Raw genomic sequence first — 27,260 nt, forward strand, 5'->3', positions numbered from 1 at the left:
GTAGAAGACTGGCCAGGCACACGTTTAATCCCCAGCAAAGAAAAACAACCAAGCAAGCAAGAGCAAAACCAACACCAAGCCAGAAAACCAGAATTATTGGCCATCATGTATTAGTGGTAAAATAATTATGTGGCCCAAGATAAGAGACATGTCCACCAACTTCATTTCCCTCGTTTAAAATAGCAGGAATGTCTACAACTACTGTCCTGTTCAACACATTAAGTAACTTCAGTGGCTCATCAAGATTTTGCTGAACACATACTCACATAAGAAGATACTGAAAGTCATTGTTTCAAAGGTCTTGAAGTACAGAGTATAGTACATAAAAACCAGATGGCAAGCAGACTATGCTATAAACGTCACGGAGCTTTAACAAGGAGAGTAAACTCTGCAGTGGGGATGCTGAAATCTTACTAGGAAACAAATGAGAAAATATACATCAAAGTATGAATTGAGTCTACTGTGCTCTTATAGGCAATAGTGAATCAATACCACTTCCATGATAAATGTGTTTAATGTTCATTTATATTATTTTTAACTGTGCATTGTGGGAGTAATGGGAGGCTCTGAGCTCCCCAAATGGAGCTTGGACCCTCTGCAAGAGCAGCATGCACTCTTTATTGGTAAGTCATTGCTCTAACCCCAAGAACCACTTCAATGTACCAGTATCCTCCACCCACCACATAGAAGATGCCAGTGGTGAGACACATTCTGTAAAGAGCCTATTAAACCACAATTCTTCTATAAAGAATATTGTACTCACTTCTATCATGAATATTAGATTCACTTACTTTATGAATCTAAAAGCCAAGTTGTCTGAAATCAATCATTTAAGCCATTTTATCATAAATTAATTTATTTTGAAAATAACATTTTAAGCATCATAAAACAAATAGTAATTTATTTTCTTCCACATGTCTTTAAAACTGAAGATTTTAGAGCTGGCAGGAAAGACAGCAGACATGTAACCACAAACACATGTATGGCTCTTGTCTCCCACTGTCTACAGGCATGGCTCTCCCACCGTCCACAGGCATGGCTCTCCCACCGTCCACAGGCATGGCTCTCCCACCGTCCACAGGCATGGCTCTCCCACCGTCCACAGGCATGGTTCTCCCACCGTCCACAGGCATGGTTCTCCCACCGTCCACAGGCATGGCTCTCCCACCGTCCACAGGCATGGCTCTCCCACCGTCCACAGCCCCCACTTTGTCTGCGATCCTCTATCCCACTCTTTGCATGCTGTGCTTTGTGTATGTCTCTATCTCACAAGTAGCTCACAAGGTAGACATATTAATTCAGATGAATGAGTCCTGTGGCAAAATTAAGACTGTCATTTAAGTATTTCAGTGGGTTTGTGCTAAAAAAAATAAATAAATGAAAGACCCAGGTAAGTAGTCTAATCTTCTCACTTGAAAAATTAAAAACAAACACAGAAAAACAGAAAATGGAGATTAAGTTCTAGGAAAGATGTATAACAGTGATGAACAGCAGTGAGAAAAAGTATCTGTGAGCCATTACAAAGGGAAGCCACAGGAAAACCAATGGCTTACATTCATCAGCACTCCAGTTCAGCATGATGGTTTACAGTGGGGCCCGAGGGAACCTTGAATAGCACAAAGGTTTTTTTTAGCACGGAGGAAGCCCTGGTTTAATCCCTCCCAACACATCCATGGGGCACAGTGGGCAGTGCACACATCTGTAAGATGACCACCCAGAAGACTGAAGCACCAGGAAAAAAAAAATTCAAGGTCAGCCTTAGCTCCACAGGAAGTCAGAGGCCAGGCAGCGCTATACGCCTTCTTAAAAACAAATAACATCCAAACAAACAAACAAAAAATGCAAGAGCTTTTATATAAGGTTTTCAGTGGACAAGACAAATAGCTGCAAGAGATGCTTTTGCTCCAGAGCCACAGACACATCAGGCACACTGATATCAGGGCTGGCTGCCTGCCTGCAAAGAACTGAGTGCCCAGTACGGAGACACAGGAACAGTCTCCCCACTGAGCCCACGGGTGAGCCCAAGATCTCTTTCCACTGATTATCTGGAGAGGAACTCCAGGAACTCTCTGGGCACAGAAATTGCAGAACAGTTTGGAGCAGGAGTGCTCCCCCTACAGAGTCCAGGGGCCTCCATCTGCACACACACCTAGTGCTGGCCCATTGCCATTAGAACTCACAGGCTGCCCATAAAGAGCTGAACACCAATCAGGACTGGTAGCCTGCCCACAGGTTGCTGGGCACTCTAAATCGCTGCAGATTCAGACTTAAAATAATACATCATGATGATAATAGAGTACCTTGAGATGTGCATAAATAACACAGTTAAAAAAGTACAGGAAAGCCAAGAGATCACAGGCAAACAATTTAAAGCCCTTAAAGAGGAAGCACAAAAATCACTTAAAGAGCTAAAGGAAAGCACAAACAAACAGATAAAGCTACTGAAAACAGAAATAGAAACAATGAAGAAATCACAAAAGGAGACAACCCTAAAGTTGGAAAACCCAGGAAAGACATCAGGAGTCATAAACACAAGTATCACCGACAGAATACAATTGTTGGAAGAGAGACTCTCAGGGGCAAAAGAGACCATATAAGTCATTGACACAACAGTCACACACACACACACACAAAAAAAATGCAAAAATAAAAAAGATTCTAACCCCAAACATCCAGGAAATCCTGGACACAATGAGAAGACCAAACCTAAGGATTATAGGCGTAGAAGAGAGAGAAGACTCTCAACGAAAGGCCCAGTAAATATCTTCAACAAAATTATAGAATAAAATGTCCTTAACATAAAGAAAGAGATAACCACGAACATACAAAAAGCCTACAGAACCTCAAATGGATTGGACCAGAAAAGAAATTCTTCTCAACACATAATAGTCAAAACAACAAATGTTCAAAGCAAAGAAAGAACCCTAAAAGCATTAAGGGAAAAAGAACAGGTAACATATAAAGGCAGACTGGTCAGAATTAGATCATATTTTTCAACAGAGATTATGAAAACTAGAAGATCCTAGACTGACATCATACAGACCATAAGAGAACACAAATATCAACCCAGGTTACTATATCCAGCAAAACTCTCAATCACCATAGATGGAGAAACCAGGATACTCCAGGACAAAAGCAAAATTACACAATATCCATCCACAAATCCAACACTACAAAGGATAATAGATGGAAACTCCATCACAAAGAGGGAGACTTCATTCTAGGAAGATCAAGAAACTAATCTTCTTGCAACAAACAACAAAGAAGAAAAACACACAAACATAATTCTACCTCTAACAACAACAATATCAGGAAACAATAATCACTGTTATTTAATATCTCTTAACATCAATGGACTCAATTCCCCAATAAAGATACATAGACTATCAGACTGGATATGTAAAGAGGAACCAGCATTCTATTGCATACAGGAAACTCATCTTAGCAACAAAGACAGGCACTACATCAGAGTAAAAAATTGACAAAAAGCTTTCCAAGCAAATAGTCCCAAGAAACAAGCTGGACTAGCTATCCTAATATCTAATAGAATATATTCTTAACCAAAAGTCATCAAAAAAGGCAAGAAAAGACACTTTTTACTCATCAGAGAAAAAATATATCAAGATGAACTCACAATCCTGAACATCTATGCTCCAAATAAAGGGCAACCACATTCATGAAAGGAACTCTACTAAAGCTGAAAGCATATATTGTACCACACACAATAATACTGGGAGACTTTAACACTCCACTGTAATCAATAGACAGATCATTGAAGCAGAAACTAAACAGAGACAAAGTGAGACTAACAGAAGTTATGAACCAAATGGATTTAACAGACATATATAGAATATTTCATCGTAAAACAGAAGAATATATTTTCTTCTCAACACCTCATAGCATGTTCTCCAAAATTGACCATATAGTCGGTCACAAAACAGACTTCAGCACATATAAGAACATTGAAATAATCCAATGCATCCTTTCAGATCACCATGTTCTAAGGCTGGTCTTCAATACCAACAAAAACAACAAAAGCCCACAAGCTCATAGAACCTTAACACTGTTCTACTCAATAATAGCTCGGTCAAGAAAGAAATAAATAAAGAAATCAAAGACTTTTTAGAATTTAACAAAAATGAAGGTACAACACACCCAAACTTATGGGGCACTATGAAGACAGCACTAAGAGGAAAACTCATTGCTCTGAGCACTGCCAAAAAGAAACTGGAGAGAAATTTGACTAACACCTTGACAACACGCCTGAAAGATCTAGAACAAAATGAAGCAGATACACCAAGAGGAGTAGAAAGCAGGAAATAATCAAACGCAGAGCTGAACTCAACCAAATAGAAACAAAAAGAATTATACAAAGAATCAAAAAAATCAAGAGCTGGTTCTTTTAAAAAATCAACAAGATTGATAAACCCTTAGTGAGACTAACCAGAGGGCAAAGAGAGAGTATCCAAATTAACAAAATCAGAAATAAAGGAGGAGATATAACAACAGAAACTGAGGAAATTCAAGGTATCCTCAGATCCTACTACAAAAGTCAATACTCAAAAAAACTGGAAAATCTAGAGGAAATGGACAATTTTCTAGACAGATACTAGGTACCAAAGTTAAATCAGGATCAGATAGACCAACTAAACAGCCCCAAAACCCTAAATAAATAGAAACAGTCATAAAAAGCTTCCACACCAAAAAAAAGCCAAGGACATAATGGGTTTAGTGTAGAATTCTATCAGACCTTCATAGAAGACCTAATACCAATACATTCCAAACTATTACACAAAATAGAAACAGAAGGAATACTACACAACTCATTCTTTGAAGCCACAATTATGCTTATTCCTAAACCAGACAAGGACCCTACAAAGGAAGAGGACTTTAGACCAATTTTACTGATAGATATTGATGCAAAAATACTTAATAAAATATTTACAAATCAAATTCAAGATCACTTCAAAACAAAAATCCACTGTGATCAAGTAGGCTTCATCCCACGGATGCAAGGATGGTTCAATATATGGAAATCCATCAATGTCAACCACTCAAAGAAAAAAACCACATGATCATCTCTCTAGATTCTGAGAAAGCATTTGACAAAATTCAACACCCATTCATGTTAAAAGTCTTGGAAATGTCAGGAATTCAAGGCCTATACTTACCATAGTAAAAGCAATATACAGCAAATGGGTAGCCAACATCAAACTAAATGATGAGACGCTTGAAGCAATACCACTAAAATCAGGGACTAGATAAGGCTGCCCACTCTCTCCTTATCTATTCAACATATTACTAGAAGTACAAGCCAGAGCTACCAGACAGCAAAAAAAAAAAAAAAAAAAAAAAAAAAAAAAAAAAAAAGGATCAAAGGGATACAAATTGGAAAGAAAGAAGTCAAAATATCACTATTTGCAGATGATATGAGAGTATACTTAAGTGAACCCAAAAATTCCATCAGAGAACTTTTACAACTGATAAACAACTTCAGCAAAGTGGCTAGATATAAAATTAACTCAAACAAATCAGTAGCCTTCCTCTACTCAAAGAACAAACAGGCTGAGAAAGAAGTTAGAGAATTGGCACTCTTCACAATAGTCACAAAGTATATAAAATACCTTGGTGTGACCCTAACCAATCACCTTTATGACAAGAACTTCACATCTCTGAAGAAGGAAATTGAAGAAGATCTCAGAAGGTGGAAAGATCATTCATGCTCATGGATAAACATAATAAAAATGGTCAGCTTGCTTAAGGCAATCTACATATTCAATGCAATGCTTATCAAAATTCCAACTCAGTCCTTCATAGAGTTAGAAAGAGCAATTTGCAAATTCATTTGGAATAATAAAAAACTCAGGATAGACAAAACCATTTTCTAACAATAAAAAGAAACTTCCAGGGGAAGTACCATACCTGACCTCAAGCTGTATTACAGATTGTGATAAAAACTTGATGGTATTGGTATAGATACAGGCATATAGATCAATAGAATAGAATTGAAGACCCAAAAATGAATCCACACACCTATGGTCATTTTGACCTTTGACAAAGGAGCTAAAAACATTCAATGGAAAAAAGGACAGTCTCTTCAACAAATGGTGCTGGTTCAACTGACGGTCATCATGCAGAAGAATGCAAATCAATCCCTTCTTTTCTTCTTGCACAAGCTCAAGTGCAAGTGGATCAAAGACCTCTGCATACAACCAGGTACACTGAAACTAACAGAACCAAAATTAGGGAAGATCTTAGAACATATAGATACAGCGGAAATTTTTCTGAACAGAACACCAATGGCTTATGCTCTAAAATCAAGAATCGACAAATGGGACCTCTTGAAATTGCAAAGTTTCTTTAAGGTTAAGGACACTGTCAAGAAGATAAAATGGCAACCAACAGATTGAGAAAAGATTGTTACCAATCCTACATCTGATAGAGGGCTAGTATCCAATATATACAAAGTACTCAAAAAGTTAGACTCCAGAGAATCAAATAATCCTATTATAAATGGGGTACAGAGCTAAACAAAGAATTCTCAGCTGAGAAACATTGAATGGCTGAGAAGCACCTAAAGAATTGCTCAACATCACTAGTCATCAGGGAAATGCAAATCAAAACAACACTGAGATTTTATCTTGCACCAACCAGAATGCCTAAGTTCAAAAACTCAGGTGACAGCAGATGCTGGTGAGGATGTGGAGAAAGGGGAGCACTCCTGCACTGATAGTGGGGTTCTAAGCAGATGCTGGTGAGGATGTGGAGAAAGGGGAGCACTCCTGCACTGATGGTGGGGTTCTAAGCAGATGCTGGTGAGGATGTGGAGAAAGAGGAGCACTCCTGCACTGATGGTGGGATTCTAAACTGGTACGATCACTCTGGAAATCAGTTTGGCAGTTCCTCATAAAATTGGACATTGCTCTCCATCTCTGTGTCTCTGTGGGTGCGGACATCTCGGATGTTGATCACCCCCTGGGGCATAACAGTACTACCTGAGGACCCAGCTATACCACTCCTGGGCATATACCCCAAAGAAGCTCCAATATCTAACAAGGACACATGTACAACCATGTTTATAGCAGCCTTATTTATAACAGCCAGAAGCTGAAAAGAACCAGATGGCCTTCAACAAAGAACTGATAAATGTTTTCTTTTGAATATTTGTAGTCTCACTAACCTGTCTTCAAGGAGGTTAACTAGTAAAAAGTGCCCTAGTAAATCCTCCTTTCATTAGACATCATTATTCATATACAATAATCAAAGCTTGTTTATATAAGAAAAATGGTACAGATGCAAATGTAAAGAAAATACTTTCCAAACCAAAGGATGCCCAAAGGGCAGATTTCACAATAACTAAACATTTACAATATTAAGTACTCAGTGATGCTCACAGTTTGAGGCAGCTGTGAGGTGGTCGCTTAGACCAGCCCTGTAAAGAAAGGCATGACTCCAGTTTCCCCACACAGGATTCACTAGCTCCTCAGGGAAATTGTCTCCCTCCACTGCTCCCCCAGACACGGATTTTTCAAGTATATTTTTCCTTATGCAATGTCTTGTTTTTGATTCAATAAATCAAAAAAATGCTTTTTTTTGAAAGAAAACAAAGGTAAAAATAATGTCTTATAATGTACACTTCATAATACATAAAACCTATCACATCACCAATGTCACATGATTTCATCAAAACCCTTCAGTGTCTGGGCTGAAGAGCTTAAGAGCACTTGCTGAGGACCACAGTTCTCAGCTCCCAGAACCCTGTTCTCTCAGGTCCAGAGGGATCCTTTACCCTCTTCTGGTCTTTTGGGGGTACTGTTCTCATGTGCAAATTCTCAGAAGTTCACTGCTGGAAAGTATAGGCAAATTCATCTTGTCCTGTTGCCTCTAACTTACCCCAGTGGGAACAACCCGGGTAGTGTTTTCAGATGAGAGTGTCACAGTGGCTTCTCCTCACTGCGTGTATTTAGTTCTTGTGCAAACATCAAAGGGACTTGCATCCTGTAGCTTGACCTCATGTCCATTTATAAGCTCACTGTAGTGATAGTCATGCCAGACTAATTTAAAGAATTCATTATTAAACTTTGTAGTTGCAACGAAATGATAAAATTCCAATCTGAATATAATTTGGAAATTATAGTTCTAAATGTTCCTTTTCTACCAATTATATATGCTGGCCAACCAAAAACATGTTAAACAAATTTTGGGGAAAAGTTAACCTTATTAAAAAAAAAGGTTTAAAAACCAACTTCAAGTTTACATAGACACAGAAAACATGCAGAAGCTTGATTAAAACTAAGTGAAAGTTTTCTAAAATGGGAGGAAAGGAGATGCCCATGGGTATCTCAGCCCACGCTGTAAGGCTGATTTAAATAGGCTTCATAAACACTGCCTCTTGAATCATACACCACAGGTTCTGGAAATGGTGAGTCCCACAGATTGAATTTAGGTTGTGACTCTTGATGGCAAATGACTTTACCACCAGGCCATATTACCAGCGCATCTTTACATGTTTTTGAAAAGCAGTATGGAAAATTCCTATAAATAACCTTAAAAAAGTGGTTAATATAAAAAAAAAAAAATCCTGAAAGATTCCATAGAAAAAGCAAGCTATGACCAACAAGCTTTGCTCTCTACACATCTGAACTGCTTCGATAAAACCCATTCAAGGGATTTGGAATATGAGAAAATCTGCAAGATAATCCCAAAATTTAATAAGCACTCCCTCATCTGCCTGTGGCCTCACTGGACCAACTTTGGATGCTGCCAGAGCAGCCTTGGACCAGCTGGGAGGATATAAACTGTCAATAAACAAATTCAATCATTCTAAATACAGCCTATCAGATTTCAGGCTTATGGTCAATAACCAGGAAGCAGGGGAAACAGGTTGGCTTCAAATCGGCTAAGCCATTAACCCAATCTTTAAACTGACCAAAATGCAGAGACTAATTGTGTCCAGGGTCATAAGTCACACATTGGACATCTATATTACACCTTTACCTCCCCAGAAGGTGATACAGAAGAGCCAGAAGTTACAAAGGAGAATGGCAGCAACTTCGGGGCTGAATGGGACTACAGCAGCCATGGCTGTATCGTGCCAATAAGATTTTCAGGGGCGGAAGATGCAGGGACACAGGCCTGGTGAGACGGTGCCATAAGTAGCCAAAGGGCAGAGAGGTCTAGGTGGAACACGCGGAAAACGCGACCCTCCGGTTGGTTCAGGGGAGCAGGAAGCCTGGCATATGGACTTGGTATCCGCCCGGAAAGCACTTGCACATGGACCAAATGCTCAGGGCATTTGCCACCGGAACAGTGGAGATCCAGGGACGCAGGTCTGGTGAGACAGCGCTGTGAGTAGCCAAAGCACAAAGAGGACCAGGTGGAGCACTTGAAAAACTTGGCCCTCCGGTTGGTTCAGAGGGGCAGAAACCCTGGTATAGGGACTCGGGATGCACCCAAAATGCCCTGGCTCGAAGTCTAGACACACAGGCACACAGTCAGGCACAGGCCCTTGTCAGTGGGAGCCAGGATTTGCCCGGGAAAGGCAGTGCTTGAAATTCAACTCTACATACCCTCTCACACCTAGACCAGAGAGGAGTCTGACACATATGCCCAGAGAGAGCAAATCGGGAGTCCTTAGAGAGGAGAAAGTACTGTACTATTAGGAAAAGGGTTTGCTGTGGCCTAGAGAAAGAGCCAGGTCCCTGGCAGTAGTACTCAGGACCTGTGGGGACAGGGCTGAGCTAACAGAACAGCCTCACAGGAACTCCCACATCTGAGCCCACAAAGACAGAGCTGAGTCACTGCTAGCAGAACTCACTGCTTGCCTACCAAAAGCCAAACATTCAGAATAAGTTTTTTTACTGAAACCACAGGCACTCAGGTCCATGGGAGAGATGGGTACCAATCACTGACAACAAGACCACATATAATCACAGACAACACGATGGTAAGAGGAAAGCGAAAGAACTTAAGCAATGGAAACCAAGAAAAACTGGCAACATCAGAACCCAGCTCTACCATCACAGGAAGCAGTGGAATGCTAAACACTCCAGAAAAAGAAGACTCACACATAAAATCATACCTCAAGATGATGATGGAGATTTTTGAGAAGAGCATGAATAACTCCCTTAAACAAGTACGGAAGAGAACCATAAACAAATAGAAGATTTTACAAAGGAAACAAGAAAAACACTCAAAGAAATCAAAGAAATACACAAAAACAGAAACAAAGAGATGAAAGAATTGAAAACGGAAATCGAAACAATAAAGAAAACACTAAAAGAGACAAACCTGGAAGTGGAAAATCAGGAGTCACAGATGCAAGCATCTTCAACAGACTACAAGAGGTGGAAGAGAGAATCTCAGGGGCCGAAGACATCATTGAAAAAAAATGGACAAAACCGTCAGAGAAGATGCAAAACCAAAAGCCTCCTAACCCAAAATATCCAGGACACAACGAGAAGACCAAACCTAAGAATAATAGGAATAGAAAAAGGCGAAGAATATCAACTAAGAGGCACAATAAATATTTTCAACAAAATCACAGAAAAAAACTTCCCTACCCTTAAGAATGAGATGACCATGAACATAAAAGAAGCCTACAGAATTGCTAATAGAGTGGACCATAAAAGAAATTCTTCCCAATACATAATAGTCAAAACGCCAATTGCTCAAAAAAAAAAAAAAAAAAAAAGAATACTAAAAGCAGTAAGAAAAAAGGATCATATAACATATAAAGGCAGGCAAATCAGAATTACATCCGACTTCTCAACAGAGATTGTGAAACCTAGAAGATCCATAACAGACATGGTACAGACCCTAAGAGAACACAAATGTCAGTCCAGGCTGCTATACCTAGCAAAACTCTCAATCACCATAGATGGAAAGACCAAGATATTCTAGGACAAAACTAATTTATATAATATCGACCACAAATCCAGCCTTACAAAGAATAATCGGTGGAAAACGAAATACGAGGGAAACTACTTATCCTAGAGAAAAAAGAAAATAACTAAGCAAGAAAACCAAAAGAAAAACACACAGACACAATTCTACCTCTAAAAGCAAAAATAGCAGGAAACAGCAACCACTATTCCATAATATCTGTTAACATAAATGGACTCAATTCCCCAATAAAAAGACGTATGCTATCAGACTGGATACATAAACAAAATCCAGCATTTTGCTGCATACAGAAAACTCATCTCAGAGACAAAGAAAGACACTATCTCAGAGTAAAGGGTTGGGAAAAAACCTTCCAAGCAAACTGCCCCAAGAAACAAGCTGGAGTAGCCATTCTAATATCGAATAAAGTAGATTTTCAACCAAAAGTTATCAAAAAAGTTAATGAAGGACACTTTTTACTCATTACAGGGAAAATGTATCAGGAGGAATTCTCAATCCATAACATATATGCTCCAAATACAAGAGCACCCGTATTCATAAGAGAAACCCTACTAAAGCTCAAAACATACATTGCACCACACACAATATTAGTGGGAGACTTCACCATCCCACTCTCATCAATGGAGAGATCATAAAAGCAGAAAATGAACAAAGACGCAGTGAAACTAGCAGAGGTTATGAACCAGTTGGTATTAATAGACATCTACAGAACATTTCATCCTAAAACAAAAGAATACATCTTCTTTTCAGCACCTCACAGCACCTTCCCCAAAACTGACCACATAATCGGTCACAGTACAAGCCTCAATAGATATAAGAAGATTGAAATACTCCACACATCCTATCAGGTCATCAGGCACTAAGGCTGCTCTTTAATAACAGCAAAGACAACAAAAAGCCCATATACCTAAGGAAACTGAACAATGCTCTACTCAATGATAGCATGGTCAAAGAAGAAATAAAGAAAGAAATTAAGGATTTTCTAGAATTTAATGAAAATAAAACACAACATACCCAAACCTATGGGATGCAATGAATGCAGTACTAAATGGAAATATCATAGCTCTGAGTGATTCTAAAAAGAAACTGGAGAGAGCTTACACTAGCAACCTGACAGCACAGTTGAAAGCGCTAGAACAAAAGGAAGCAGATATACCCAAGAGGAGTAGACGGCAAGAAATAATCAAACCCAGAGCAGAAATTAACCAAATAGAAACAAAAATGAACCATTCAAAGAATCAAGCAAACCAAAATCTGGTTCTTTGAGAAAATTAACAAGATTGATAAGCTCCTAGCCAAACTAACTAGAGGGCAAAGAGAGAGTATCCAAATTAACAAAATCAGAAAGGAAAGTGGAGACATAATAACTGAAACTGAGGAAATTCATGAAATCATCAGATCCTACTAACCAGATCTGCCTATTCTCAACAAAGTTGGAAACTCTGGAGGAAATAGATGTATTCCTGGAAAGATACCAGATACTGAAGTTAAATGAGGACCAGGTAAAACCTCTAAATAATCTCATAACACCTAAAGGAATAGAAGCAGTTATCAAAACCCTCTCAATCAAAAAGAGCCCAGGGCCAGATGGGTTCAGTTCAGAATTCTATCAGACATTTATTGATGACCTAATACCAATACTCTCCAAACTATTTCACAAAATAGAGTCAGATGGAACACTACCCAACTCATTTTTCAAAGCCACAATAACCCTCATTCCTCAACCACACAAAGACCCTACAAGGAAAGAGAACTTCAGACCAATCTCCCTTATGAACATTGGTGCAAAAAATACAAAATCCTTGCAAATCAAATCCTAGAACACACCAAAGATCATTCACCATGATCAAGTAGGCTTCATCCCTGTGATGTAGGGATGATTTAATATACGGAAATCCATCAACATAATCCACCATATAAACAAACTCAAAGAACAAAATCACATGGTCATCTCACTAGATGCTGAGAAAGAATTTGACAAAATTCAACACCTCTTCATGTCAAAAGTCTTGGAAATAACAGGAAGCAAAGGCCCATACCTAAACATATTAAAGCAATATACAGTAAACCAATAGCCAACATCAAACTTAACAGTGAGAAACTTGAAACAATCCCACTAAAATCAGTGACTAGTCAAGGCTGCCCACACTCTGCCTACCTATTCAACATAGTACTGGAAATCCTGGCTGGAGCAATTAGACAGCAAAAAGAAATCCAAGGGATACAAATCGGAAACAAAGAATTAAAAATATCACTATTTGCAAATGACATGATAGTATACGTGACCCCAAATATTCCACCAGAGAATTTTTACAGGTAATAAACAACTTCAGCAAAGTGGCTGGATATAAAATTAACTCAAAGAAATCAGTAGCCTTCCTTTACTCAAAGGTCAACCATGCAAAGAAACAAATTAGGGAAAAGATACCCTTCACAATAGTCACAAAAACTATGAAATACCTTGGTGTGACTCTAACTAAGCAAGTGAAGGACCTCTATGACAAGAACTTCAAATCTCTAAAGAAGGAAAATGAGAAAGATCTCAGAAGATGGAAAGATGTCCCATGCTCATGGATTGGAAGGATCAACATTATGAAAATGGTCGTCTTAAAAAAAGCAATCTACAGATTCAATGCAATGCCCATCAAAATTCCAAACCAATTCTTCAAAGAGTTGGACAGATCAATTTTATCTGGAATAATAAAAACCTAGAATATCGAAATTCATCTTCAACAACAAGAAAACATCTGTGGGAATCACCATTTCTGACCTCAAGCTATATTACAAGACAACTGAGTTAAAAACCTCATGGTACTGGTACAGAGATAGGCACGTTGATCAGTGGAATAGAATAGAAGATTCAGAAATGAATCTTCACACATATGGTCACTTGATTTTTGACAATGGAGCTGTAACACTCAATGGAAAAAGGACAGCCTCTTCAACAAATGGTGTAGGTTCAACTGGCACTCAGCATGCAGAAGAATGAAAATAGACCCTTTCTTATCTCCTTGTACAAAGCTCAAGTGCAAGTGGATCAAAGATCTCCACAATAAACCAGGTATACTGAAACTATTTGATGAGAAAATAGGGAAAACTTTAGAATATATAGGCACAGGGGAAAATTTCCTGAACAGAACACCAATGGCTTGTGCTCTAAGGTCAAAGATTGACAAATGGGACTTAATGAGATTGCAAAATCTCTGTAAGGCTAAGAACACTGTCACGAAAACAAAACAGCAGCCAACAGATTGGGGAAAGATTTTTACCAACTCTACATCTCATAGAGACCTAATATCCAAGGTATAGAAAGAACTCAAGATGTTAGACACCAGAGAATCAAACAATCCTATTGAAAAATGGGGTACAGAGCTAAACAAAAAAAAGTCCTCAACTGAGGAATATCGAATTGCTGAGAAGTGTATAAGGAAGTGCTCTATGTCCTTAGTCATAAGGGAAATGCAAATCAAAACAACCCTGAGATTCCACCTCACACCAGTCAGAATGACTAAAATCAAAAACTCAGATGACAGCAGACCCTGGTGAGGATGTGAAGAAAGAGGAACACACCTCCACTGTTGTTGGGGATTTAAACTGGTACAACCACTCTGGAAATCAGTCTGGCCATTCCTCAAAAAAATTGGATGGAGTACTACCTGAAGACCCAGTTATTCCACTTGGGTCTATACCCCAGAGACTGTCCAATGTACAATAAAGACACATGCACCACAATGTTCATAGCAGCCCTATTTATAATAGCCAGAAACTAGAAAGAACCCAGATGTCTTTCAGGAGATGAATGGATACAAAAATTTTGGTATATTTACACAATGGAGTACTAGTCAGCTATCAGAAACAATGACTTTATAAAATTCCTAGGAAAATGGTTGAATCTAGAGACTATCATCCTGAGTGAGGTAACCCAGTCATAAAAGAACAGACATAATATGCAGTCACTGATAATTGGCTACTAACCTCAGTAAGCTCTGAACACCCCAGAAACAACTCACAGGCTATATGATCCTCAAGAAAAACAAAGTCAAAGCCTCAATCCTTCTTAGGAAAAAAATAAATGTATAGCAACTTCTCAGAGTGTGGTACACCTTGACCTTAAATCATTAATAATCCAAGAGCTAAGATAATAGACTTGTGGCAATTTTTGGTATCATAGGTCATTTTGCTTAATCTATACTCAACAAGAAATTTGTTTCCATGTTACCTTTCTGTCCTACATGTACTTTATGCTTATGGTAAGTAGTGGGATTTTAATGCATTGCTATCAAACCTCTAAAAGAATTAAGTACTGACAAAAATATTCATATAATTTTATGCCAAAATGCCTTTAAAAATATGTACATCTATCCCTCTTTCTTTAAAAAAATAAAGTTGTAAGAAAATAAAACAGAGTTTCAGGGGCAAGAAGCTTGTGAGTTCATTGACTGTGAAGAAGTGCTCATATCTGGTGGTTTCTGGCAGAAGAAATCAGCTTTGTGTAAGGGTGTGGCCTCTGGCTGTCAAGCTTTAGTAGACCTTGCACCAGGAATATATGGGTAGCACAAACTGGACTCACTGAATAATAGAAATAACTAATTTTTAAAAAGCAAATACAAAGTTGGCAAGAGTAGGAAGAGGTGGTTCTGTGAGGAGCTAGAGTGGCAGGGTAAACATTGTCAAAACAGATCATAAGCATGCATGAATTCTGAAAATTCAATAAAAGATCATATTAAAAACACTCTCTTCAGAGTCCCATGACCCCCCAGGTCCTGACTCTTCTCCTCTATTTTCGTTTGTTTGTTTGAGACACAAACAAGCAAGGTCTGGCTAACTCTCTTCCACGGTCTGGGATGGCAGGCTCTGGCCGCCACATCCAGCACCCCTCACTGTATCTGTGGTCTCTGAATTGCTTTTTGCAGACTCTCCACCATGGAGACTGAGGCAGAATTCCAACAGTTTTGTGAGAGCCACCCTGAAACACAAAGAGAAAATACTCCACATTTTTCCTGAATCTCAAAGTTGCTCTGAGCCACTGTTAGCTCTCAGGAGATTGCCTACAGAGAATTGGGAACATTTTAAACAGGAGCCATAAATTTCACTATGGAAAAGTCACACTAGAATGCACAAATGGAGAGTAAAGTGTGCAGAGAGAGCACCCGACACAAACGTGGGCCAAGTCCCAGAGCTCAGCAGTGACAACGGCATCATTGGTGACATCACAGGCAGGAGATCCCCTTCTGCCTCCCACCAAGAAATTCTGCACCAACTTGTTAGCTCACATTAAATAGATCAGTTCAGCATTGTTTAAAATTTATTAGCTTTTTAGCCTTGTTTGTAAAGATGGATTCCTACCTACTAAAAGGGCACTTGGATTAAAAGGGGAAAAATGTTACAATGAAAATCTTAGAATCTGTTTTGATGTGTTTCATGTGTAAGGGCCAATACAGCTTATGCTAAAACAAAGGCAAACCAACCAGGCTTGGCAGATGATTCAATCACTAACACGCTTAATTTGAAAGCATGAAAACCCACTTGAAAACCACGGGAGTGATGGTGTGTGCCTACAATACTGGAACCGAGGAGGCAGAGACAGAAGAATCCCTGGGACTCACTGGACACACAGTCTGAACTAACCAGTGAGCTCCAGACTGCTTTCTCAAAGAAAACAAAGTAGATGCCTCAGAAGTGTGCACTGTGAAATCTCCCAATTGTGTCTATGATGATTAGTTTTATTAACAGCTTGACTGGCTTTTGAAACCACAGAGGTATTTGTAAACCACACTTTGCATTTGAAAGGACATTTTCAGAGAGGTTTAACAGAGGCAAGGAAAACCTGTCCAGATGTGGTTTGCAACATCCCAAGGGTAGGCATCCTAGAATAAAAGAAGCATAAAAGGGAGGAAGTGAGCAGGGCATTTCCCTACTTCCGGCTTCCTAGAGAAAAGAATAAGCAGTCTCATGTGCCTACTGCGACACCCACCCACTCCATCATCATGTCTTCCCAGCTACAGACTGTATTCTCAAACCACGAGCCAAAAGAAACCCTTCCCCACTTAAGTGGTCTCTTGTCAGGGATTTGGTCACAGCAAAAAGAAAAACATAATGACTTCTTTAGGTGTTGATTATCAACTAGGTTGTAAAAATGAACTCCAGGCACAAACTGTTAAATAGCAAGCATTAAATGGTTCATGTGGTCTAGACACAATAAACCACCCTAGATTGTGTCCTCTAAAACTATCCTGCATTCTGACAACTACCCCCACCGCTGGGGTTGTCCAAGTCACCCACACAGGGCCAGAGAGCACGCTGTTGTCTATGAGGTGCCAGCTGAGGATGCAGCTGAGTGGTACAGTCTTCGCCTGCCATGTCTAAGGCCCACTTTCAATCTAGAGCACACGGCTCTGTGCCAAGTACTGGACATTTCTGAGTAAGTAAGCCGAAGGGAGCAGCTACACCGGACAATAAAATGAAGCCTTGTGACCTGGGCTGGAGGCCTGTATGGACAGAGAAAAGTCTCCAGTCACAGCAAAGACCTCCAGATCCCATGTTAAAACACAGGCTGGCTATTTGAATCCAGATTTTCTTTTAGACTCTATGCCTCTTGTCAAATGACTTTCTCAGGTGAAAACCATGAGAGCAAAGAAGACATCATAAATGGTGGAGATGGGAGGCTGCAGGGGAACGTAGCATGTAGGAGCTCTGATCATGTGGGAAGTGAAACTTGTGTCTGTTTGTCTGTGTGTCTGTGTGTCCATGTGTCTGCCTCTCTGTATAGACAAGGAAAAGGGGAAAACAAGCAGAGGCTATCCAATGGATCAAAGGCCAACACAGTTGGTAAGGGTTGGGAGGCTAAATCAAGGATCTGCAATGTGGGAGAGGGATACTAGGCAGAAAGGCTACCATCCTCTGTCCCAGGAGGATGCCCACTGTTGTCCTCCCTATGAGACCAACCAAAACAACAGAGGCAAAAGTTAAATGAGTAACTAATAACTTATAGTAAGAAGGAAAGTGATTCTCTGATGGCTTTGCACTAGCAAAGCAATCACTTTGCAAACCACCCCACCACATTAGTCCTGGACCAGACGGAAACAGAAAGAACAAATAGTAGAGGATGGGATGCAGGTGAGTCCCAGTAGATACAAACCCAAAGGAGAAAGGACACTTCTGTGCAAGAAAGAACTGAAGACTAATGTGTTATAAAGTCACCAGGAGTCTTCACACAGGTTGATTCCCATGACTTCAGGAAGGTCACTGTCATCTTTACACCTGACATAGCCCATATTAAAATGAGTAATTGTTTGTTTCCAATCAAATCTCTCAAATCACAGACCCAGGATATAGTTAAAAAAAGAGACAAAGAATTTAAAGAGAAGCCTTTTTTTTTTTTTGTAATCTCCCATGAAGCTTGACTGGGTAATTAAGTACCAGGTCTCCTTCCGAATTCCAACTCCATAGAGATCTAAGCTAAGAGGCATAGCTGAGGCTGAGAGGTTCACATGTAAAAACTTTCACCAACCAGTCCTGTTCTAAAAGACATCAATTACATCCCCAAATCCCCAGAGACCAGGTGAGCTCAGAAACCAGAAAGACAGTCAGGGAATGCTAAAGCTTCGATGAACTTGACTTTACTTATCAGACTGACATTCTTACTATTTCTGATTTTATCCTGAACCCATCGTATACCAAGAAAAAATTTAGCAAACACTACCTAGCATTCTACTTTTAATAATTTTGTAAGTACAAAAGAGTGGTTTAAAGACCAGTGGATTTCCATAGCCTGCTTGCCAGCATCGCCGGGAAACCAGTTAGCCATATTTACCAAATAAGGCAAGTATTTCCAATGCCTGGAATCTTTCTACAGTGAGCTCACTCTGCTTCTCCTGGGTTTCCACAGTCCTTCAGGTCATGCTCACGGCGCCTACACAGTCCGTAAATCAGGAAGCTCCCATACAGACGTGGGAGGCATGTCTCCAAGCCTCACTTGGCTTGGTTTCAGATCACTCCTGGCTGAATATAGTAGTGTAAGAGGCAAAATACAGCCCAAATGCACAGCAGTAAAGAGCATTGTTAAGCTAAACCCATGGACAGGATCAGTGATGGCTGTTTGTTCCTGTGTCAACATATGGCTGACTTTACCTGACACCTCTCAACAGCTGACATTGTTGCTCATTTTCCACTCTGGAGTCTACACCTGCATGCCCACCAATTTCTAATTTTTTAACAAATAAATCCATTCATTTGCTCAATTCCAGAAAAACGGTATTTATTTTTAACAGTTTCTGGATAGAATACTGGTGCACAAAGAAAAAATTTCAAACTACATTATTTCTATTAAATCTACGGCAAGAACCTTTTAACCTAACATTCATAGTATTGTGGAGAGGGTTATCTACTATTTTTGATCATTCAGGTATATGAAACCTGAATGTCACAAACGTGGAGTGGTTTTCACATGACCATTTTAAGAGAAATAGCTATTCATCCTTCTTTTCTCAATGTCCTGTGCCCAACCACCCCCATGAACAGCAAATCAGAAGTTTGTTTCAAAGGGGATAATTTCATAAAAATAAATATCACAAAAGGAAGGACATCTGCTGTTTGTGTTAAAAATAGGAGTTCTAAGGAACAATGGACAGAGTGCCACCCAAGTTTTCTTCCTAGAAATGCTGTGGTCCCCAAGCATGAAACCGTTGTGCTCTGAGTGTGATCTAGAATGCTCACAGGTACTGAGTGTGGTGTAGAAAAGCATCCTGAGTGAGATAACCCAGTCACAAAAGAACAGACATAATATGCAGTCACTGATAATTGGATACTAACCCCAGAAAGCTCTGAATACCCCAGAAACAACTCACAGACTGTGTGAAGTTCAAAAAAATAAATGAATAAAAGAAAGAAAAGAAAAAACTATTATGTTTACTCCTTACACACCAGGAAAACTTTGACTAATTCCAGGATACATCCTGTTTTACATGTACTTTATGCTCATTGTAACTAGTAAGATCTTAATGCACACTATCAAACCTTAAAAAAAGTCAAGCAATGACAAAAATGTACTCGTATACTTTCATCCATTTCCAATTTATATTCCTTTGATTTCCTTTTGCTGTCTAATTGCTCCAGCCAGGACTTCCAGTACTATGTTGAATTTCCTCAGTTTCAGTTGTTATTTCTCTACTTCCCTTTCTGATTTTGTTAATTTGGATACTCCCTCTTTGCCCTCTAGTTAGTCTGGCTAAGAGCTTATCAATCTTGTTAATTTTCTCAAAGAAACAGCTCTTGGTTTTGTTGATTCATTGAATGGTTCATTTTGTTTCTATTTGGTCTATTTCTGCCTTAAGTTTGATTATTTCTTACTGTCTACTCCTCTTGGGTGTATCTGCTTCCTTTTGTTCTAGAGCTTTCAGCTGTGCTGTCAAGTTGCTGGTGTATGCTCTCTCCAGTTTCTTAATGGAAGCACTCAGAGCTATGAGTTTTCCTCTCAGTACTGCTTTCATTGCATCCCATAGGTTTGGGTATGTTGTGTTTTTGTTTTCATTGAATTCTAGAAAATATTTAATTGCTCTATTTCTTCTTTGACCCTGCTATCGTTTAATAGAGCATTGTTAAGTTTCCATGTGTATGTGGGCATTTTGTTGTCTTTGTTGTTATTAAAGACCAGCCTTAGAACATGGTGATCTGAAGGGATGCATAGGAGTATTTCAATCTTCTTATATCTGTTGAGGCTCATTTTGTGACCAATTATGTGATCAATTTTCGAGAAGGTGCCGTAAGGTGATGAGAAGGAGGTGAATTCTTTTCTTTTAGGATGATATGTTTTGTAGATTCTAGTTGGTTCATAACCTCTGCTAGTTTTACAGTGTCCTTCTTCAGTTTTTGTTTCCATGATCTGTCCATTGGTGAGAGTGAGGTATTGAGGTCTCCCAATATTATTGTGTGGGGCGCAATGTTGTTTTTGAGCTTTAGTAGGGTTTCTTTTATGAATATAGGTGCTTTTGTATTTGAAGCATATATGTTAAGGATTGAGAGTTCCTCTTAACAAATTTCCCCTGTAATGTGTAAAATGTGTCCTTCCTTATTTTTTTTGATAACTTTTGGTTGAAAATCTACTTTATTTAATATTAGAATGGCCACTCCAGCATGCTTCTTGGGACCATTTGCTTGGAAGGTTTTTTTCCCAACCTTTTATTCTGAGATAGTGTCTGTCTTTGTCTCTGAGATGAGTTTTCTGTATGCAGCAAAATGCTGGGTTTTGTTTATGTATCTAGTCTGATAGCCTATTATCTTTTTATTGGGGAATTGAGTCCATTTATATTAACAGATATCAGGGAATAGTGGTTGCTGTTTCCTGCTATTTTTGCTTTTGGAGGTTGAATTGTGCCTGTATATCTTTCTTCTTTTGGTTTTCTTGCTTAGGAGTTTTCTTGCTTTTACCAGGATGTAGTTACCATTGTTGTATTGGGTTTTCCACCTATAATTCGTTGTAGTGCTGGGTTTGTGGTCAGATATTGTGTAAATTTAGTATTGTCTTGGAATTTCTTAGTCTCTCCATCTATGGTGATTGAGAGTTTTGCTGGGTATAGCAACTTGGGCTGACACTTGTGCTCTCTTAGGGTCTCCATGATGTCTGTCCAGGATCTTCTAGCTTTCATAGTCTCTGTTGAGAAGTTGAGTGTGATTCTGATTGGTCTGCCCTTATATGTTACATGACCTTTTTCCCTTACTGCTTTTAGTATTCTTTATTTGCTTTGGGCACTTGGAATTTTGACTATTATGTATCGGGAAAAATTTCTTTTCTGGTCCAACCTATTTGAAGTTCTGTAGGCTTGTTTTATGCTCATGGTCATCTTATTTTTAAGGGTAGGGAAGTTTTCTTCTAGGATTTTGTTGAAGATATTTACTGTGTCTCTTAGTTGATGTTCTTCGCCCTCTTCTATTCCTATTATTCTTAGGTTTGGTCTTCTCATTGTGTCCTGGATCTCCTGGACATTTTGGGTTAGGAGCTTTTTGTTTTTTGCATCTTCTCTGGCTGTTTTGTCTATGTTTTCAATGTTGTCTTTGGCCCCCAAGATTCTATCTTCCATCTCTTGTAGTCTTTTGGAAATGCTTGCCCCTGTGGCTCCTGATTTTTTTTTTTTTTTTTTTTTTTTTTTAGGTTTTCTACCTTTAGGGTTGTCTCTTTTAGTATTTTCTTTATTGTGTCCATTTCCGTTTTAAATTCCTTCTTCCATTCTTTCATCTATTTGGTTCTGTTTTCCTCTAGTTCCTTGAGTTCTTTGAGTGTTTTTCTTGTTTCCTCTTTAAAAGCTTCTAATTCTTTTTGCTTTTCCTTTCGTTCTTGTTTAAGGACCTCTATCATCATCTTGAGGTATGATTTCAGGTCTGAGTCTTCTTTTTCTGGAGTGCTTGTCATTCTGCTGTTTGCTATGATGGGAGAGCTGGGTTCTGGTGTTGCCAGGTTGTCTTGGTTTACATGGAGTATGTTCTTTTGCTTTCTACTTGCCATCTTCTTGTCTGTCTTTATATGTGGTCTTATTGTCAGTGATTGGTTTGCGCCTCTCCCTTGTACCTGGCCTGTGTCCCTGGATCTCCTGCTTCCTGGCTACTTGGAACAGCTTCTCACCAGGCCTGTGTCCCTGGATCTCCTCTGTGCCTGGTGGCAGATGATCTGAGCACCTGTTCTGTGCTCATAGGCCTCTGGCTGGGAACAGGCCAATGCCGGGTTACTGGTTCCCTGAACCTAGTAGTAGGGGGGGCGCACTTTCTGCCCGCTCGGCAGAGATCTCTCTGCTCCCCTGCTACTCGGAATGCATTCTCTGAGCTTCTGTACTTTGTAAGGCAGCCTGGGATACCTTGTTAACCCAGATTAGAAAAATAAAGATGCCAAATCACCATATGAGTATTAAGTCTGAATGTACTACTGAAATGAAAGCTGAAGTTTATTTTAAAACACAATCTTTTTTTTTTTTTTTAATCAGTAAGGGGCCAGGCAGTAAATATTTCATTCCTTGAGGACTACATGCTGTCTTGTGCAAACTACTCCACTTGCTAATGGAATGGAAAAAAGTTAGAAAACAGACAAATGAATGATCCTACGTTGCAGCAAAGATTTCACTTCTGGGTAATAAATCTGGCTTTCATGCAATTTGTACATGTTATAAAATATTATTTTTGAAATTATAACAAAATGAAGAAATATACTAACTGTTCACAGCTCATGGGTCATGCACAGATTGATAATTTTCTTGGCTTACAGCTTTCAACCTCTACCTTAAAAGATGAAATTCATGTTTAGGATAGTCACAGGAAACAACCCTCAGCTGCATCAACAAGGAAGACTAAAGAAGAGAGAGTATTCCCCAGGTCCATCACAGAGATATTTGCTAAGAGTCATTACCACACCCTGATGACACAGATGTCTCCCTCCCTTTAGGAATTTGCTAAAAGCATTCAAGAAGCAAGAAACAATGCCATATGAGCTTTTTAACGGCAGCTATAATTTAAATCTTTAACTCATCCTAAAGCCCTGCTACGTATTTGATACCAGCCTGCAGCACTATTGGGAGAAGAAGGAAGAGTCAAGAAGTAGGGTCTAATGGAAAGAACTTAGGTCCCCATAGCTGTGTCCTTGAAGGGAATCTTGGGACTCCAGATCTTCCCCTTCTTTAGAAGAGAGCCCCTTCTCCCACCAACCATCCTCTGACATGGGAACAGTACTGTGGGAGGACCAAAGGCAATGGAGCTGAGAAATTAGGACTCTGAAACCACAAGCCATATTAAATAAAAGAGGAAAGGCTGATCTCAGGCACTTGTAGTAGTAACAGAAAACTAGGGCACAGGAGAGACCTGTGCAGACAGACACACAATAGACACACAGCAGACACTTGTGCAGCTACACAACGGAAAACAGTAAAGAGAAAGGAGCTGCATAGCCAAGGCAGAGACAACGGTGAATGTCACAAAACCTGAGACCCAACATCAACTGCAAGAGAGATAGAGGGCTCCAAGAGTTCTGTGTACCACTGGAAACAGGACAGGAGTATCTCAGAGTAAAGACATTCAGGACTGGAAAGAAGCCCATGTGGCGTGGCATTCTGCATATATATGCACAGCCATATACTCACATGTCTCTCTCTCTCTCTCTCTCTCTCTCTCTCTCTCTCTCTCTCTCTCACACACACACACACACACACACACACACACACACACACACACACACAGGGAGAGAGACAGACAGAGAGAGAGACAGAGAGACAGAGAGAGCTGTGTACACATTCACACTGAGTTCTAAGAGGGCTTATTCACTCTATGGATTGTATGACAGGGGTGATTTATATGTTTAGTTTCGAAAAGTACAATAGAAAGTACAGAAATCTATCCCAAGGAGTAACATCAGTATGTAGTTAGCATGCATACTTGCTAAATTATGGTGAAAACCATATTACTTAATGTGGTTCATATTTTTAAAAACTTACAAACAAGAACAATAGCTCTAATCCCCCGGTGTTCAGGAAGCGCCTCAGACACATCACAGATGTTCTGCATCATGGCCGTTCTTCATTTCTCAGCCTCTGCGTAGCCCGAGAGGTTGGTTCCCCTTTGCACTGATTGGCAATCTTCTTCGGGCATTAATTACTGTCTTAAGTAGCTCAGGCTGGCTTCAAACTCACTGAAGCTCAGTCTTGTCTTGAAACTTCTGTCTCTCATGTGTCTACCTCCCAAATGCCAGGACTACTGGCAAGTGCTCTCTCCTCCAGGATTCTGTCAATCTTAGATTTGTACCTGATAGATGCTGGCATTTCTCAGCCCTCTGCCAGCACACACTGGTCAGCAGACTGGATTTGTGCTTCCCTGTGTTTAGGAAAGTCTGCTCCAAGTGCAGCATTAATACTGCTCCGTCATAGCTCTTGGTTTCTCACATTTTCTCTTAATGTGAGTGTGCTGAGAATAGCAACACAGACTCTCTGTATGTTCTCGGGGCTGAGCATCATGAAACAGCTCAGTTCTGCTTGCAGAGCGTTTCAGTGTCTAGGACAGATGACAGCATGCTAACACCATTTCCAGTGACTCAGAACTCGGGAAGGAGGACAGCCTAGATGTGTTGTCTATATGCCAAGGGTCTCATGACTTTGAAATACAGACACTGAAACTTTATCAGAATCTCACCAAAATCTCTGCTAAGCAAGGGGTGAAGGAAAAGTAACTTCAAGGTTTCTATTTTTATGTCATTAAACAATGTGAGGAATGGAATTGTGTAGACATTTGTTTATTGTATTTTGGTTTCTTATGTCTGTGCATATGTGATTTATTGGAGTAATTGTATGTGTGTAACTATGCATACAGAGGCCAGAAAGCAGTATGTAGAGTATTTAAGTTCCAACTGAAAGCAAAGATTTAAGTTTAGCCAGGTGAGGTAAAAAACAAACAAACAAAAAAAAAAACAAAAAAAAACCAAACAAACAAACAAACAAAAAAAAACTTCCTTAATCCCAGCACCTGGGATACCAGAGCAGACCTTTCTCTGTGACTTTGAGGTCAGCCTGCTCTACATAATAGCCTGGTCTACATAGCAAGTTCTAGGCTGGCCAGAGGTACATAGTGAAACACTGTCTTAAAACAAAACAAGCATTTGAAAGCTTGTCACCAATTTATCAAGAAACCTCTCTCCTAGAATTGCAGAAAGGAACTAGATTTGTTACAAAGGAAGCAGGGAAGAGAGAGGGGGGAGGGAGGGAGGGAGAGAGGGAAAGAAAGAAAGAAAGACAGAAAGAAGAAAAAAAAAACTTAATTACAAGAAATCCAGTCTGATTTCTATAGAGTCCTGACCACTGAAGAATGCAGATAAATTTAATCTATAGCAGTCTTTCCAAGATCTCACAGTACAGATACCACCGTGACGTCAGCGAGGCTCCTCTGTATCTTATAGCCAACTATAACTTATATATGACACATGGAAAGGATTCTAGCTTTTTTAAAAAATGATATATTGGACCTAAAAATGGATCATAAGAACAAAACAAAAATAAAACTTGTGGGAATGCTGAAAACATTCCTAAGCATGGGACTTCATCCAGTGACATAAAGCATTACTCACAAGGAAAATAGCAGTAATTTCTTCTATAATTGAGGTTTAATTAAATTATAATATGAGCACCTAATTTCTTATTTTATTTAAATTAAAAATTGTTCAGCAGGGGAGCTTTGGGTTATAATCTAATTCCAGACACTAGCTTTATAGAAAGCTCTGCTTTGTCAAAGACTAATATAAAAGAAAATACAACACATCATTTCCTTTTATGAATTTGTGTTACTTTCACACATGCACATGTACCACATGTGTTCCAGAGTCCGGAATGTATAACCCTTGAAACAGGAACTACAGGAGGTTGTGAGCCACCTGATGTGGGGGCAGGAATCTAGGTCTTCTTCAGAAGCAGCGGTGTCCCTGACTGATGCACTGTCCCTTCAGACTGTGGAGTCCACGGATGATGTCACCTGTCTGGTTTGAGTGGTAGTGACGACAATCAGAACTGATTCCTCATAAGGAATTGTACAGATGTATGAACACACTATTAGCTTCCGAGACAGTTCCACACTGCTGTCTTGGAAGAGGCAGGCATTGTACATTGCCAAGATTGCTGAATTCAGTACCCAAAGCTCTGTACTCAAGTCCCAGAGGGAGGTCATGCTTAGATCTGAGTTACTGGCAATGCCTCGTAATCTCTTGGAGTGGCAGGTGAGTCATGTAAAAACCATAGCAGCTTCTACTCTAAAGCTGCTCCATGTGGTAGGGCTTTGCAATTGTGCAGTATAGCTCACCCAAGCAATGTTCATCCAAGGTACTCCTGAGAAGCACATTCAGCCAACCTTCTGTGATCAACACAGCTATGTTTCTTTTAGGATACAATGTGAAATAAAGTAACCTACATATGTGCTGACTTGCTTAGATAAAACCCAGTAACAGTAATGCCTACTAGCAACTCTGAAATAAAAGCAGGAAATTTTTTGGCCCTTACTATGTAAAAACAAATTCATGTTCAGAAAATTGTTTTTAGTTAGCAAGGCTTTGATTTCAAGTTTGTGTACTAACATAAAACTTATTTCCAGAACTTCACTCTTCAAATGAGCTCATGCCGTATTCATTTTGATGAATAAAGAAAAGAAATATTTTTGCATTTACTCAAATATGCTGGTGTTACTGAACAGTCATGTGAATTTCCTCATCTTTGTTTAAAATCTGACCCCACCTTGGCCCATTTGGTTTACATCTACATTCTTCAGTTTCCTTACCTATTGTCTAACAGCTTTCTGTCTACGGTGGTGACTGTGAGGAGTGATGAGTTTACATGGAAAGTGCTCAGGAG

General features: G+C 39.5%; 1 protein-coding gene across 2 annotated transcripts in view; it reads right to left on the reverse strand.

The window, feature by feature from the left end:
• The window catches only part of ARHGAP42 (Rho GTPase activating protein 42), a gene marked incomplete at both ends in the record, with an annotated part of 233,837 nt that overhangs the window by 64,964 nt on the left and 141,613 nt on the right, over window positions 1-27,260 (reverse strand). The gene's annotated exons all lie outside the window — the stretch shown is intronic.

The sequence above is a fragment of the Micromys minutus genome (genome assembly GCF_963924665.1).
Source record: "Micromys minutus genome assembly, chromosome: 16".
In the NCBI taxonomy this organism is placed as follows: domain Eukaryota; kingdom Metazoa; phylum Chordata; class Mammalia; order Rodentia; family Muridae; genus Micromys; species Micromys minutus.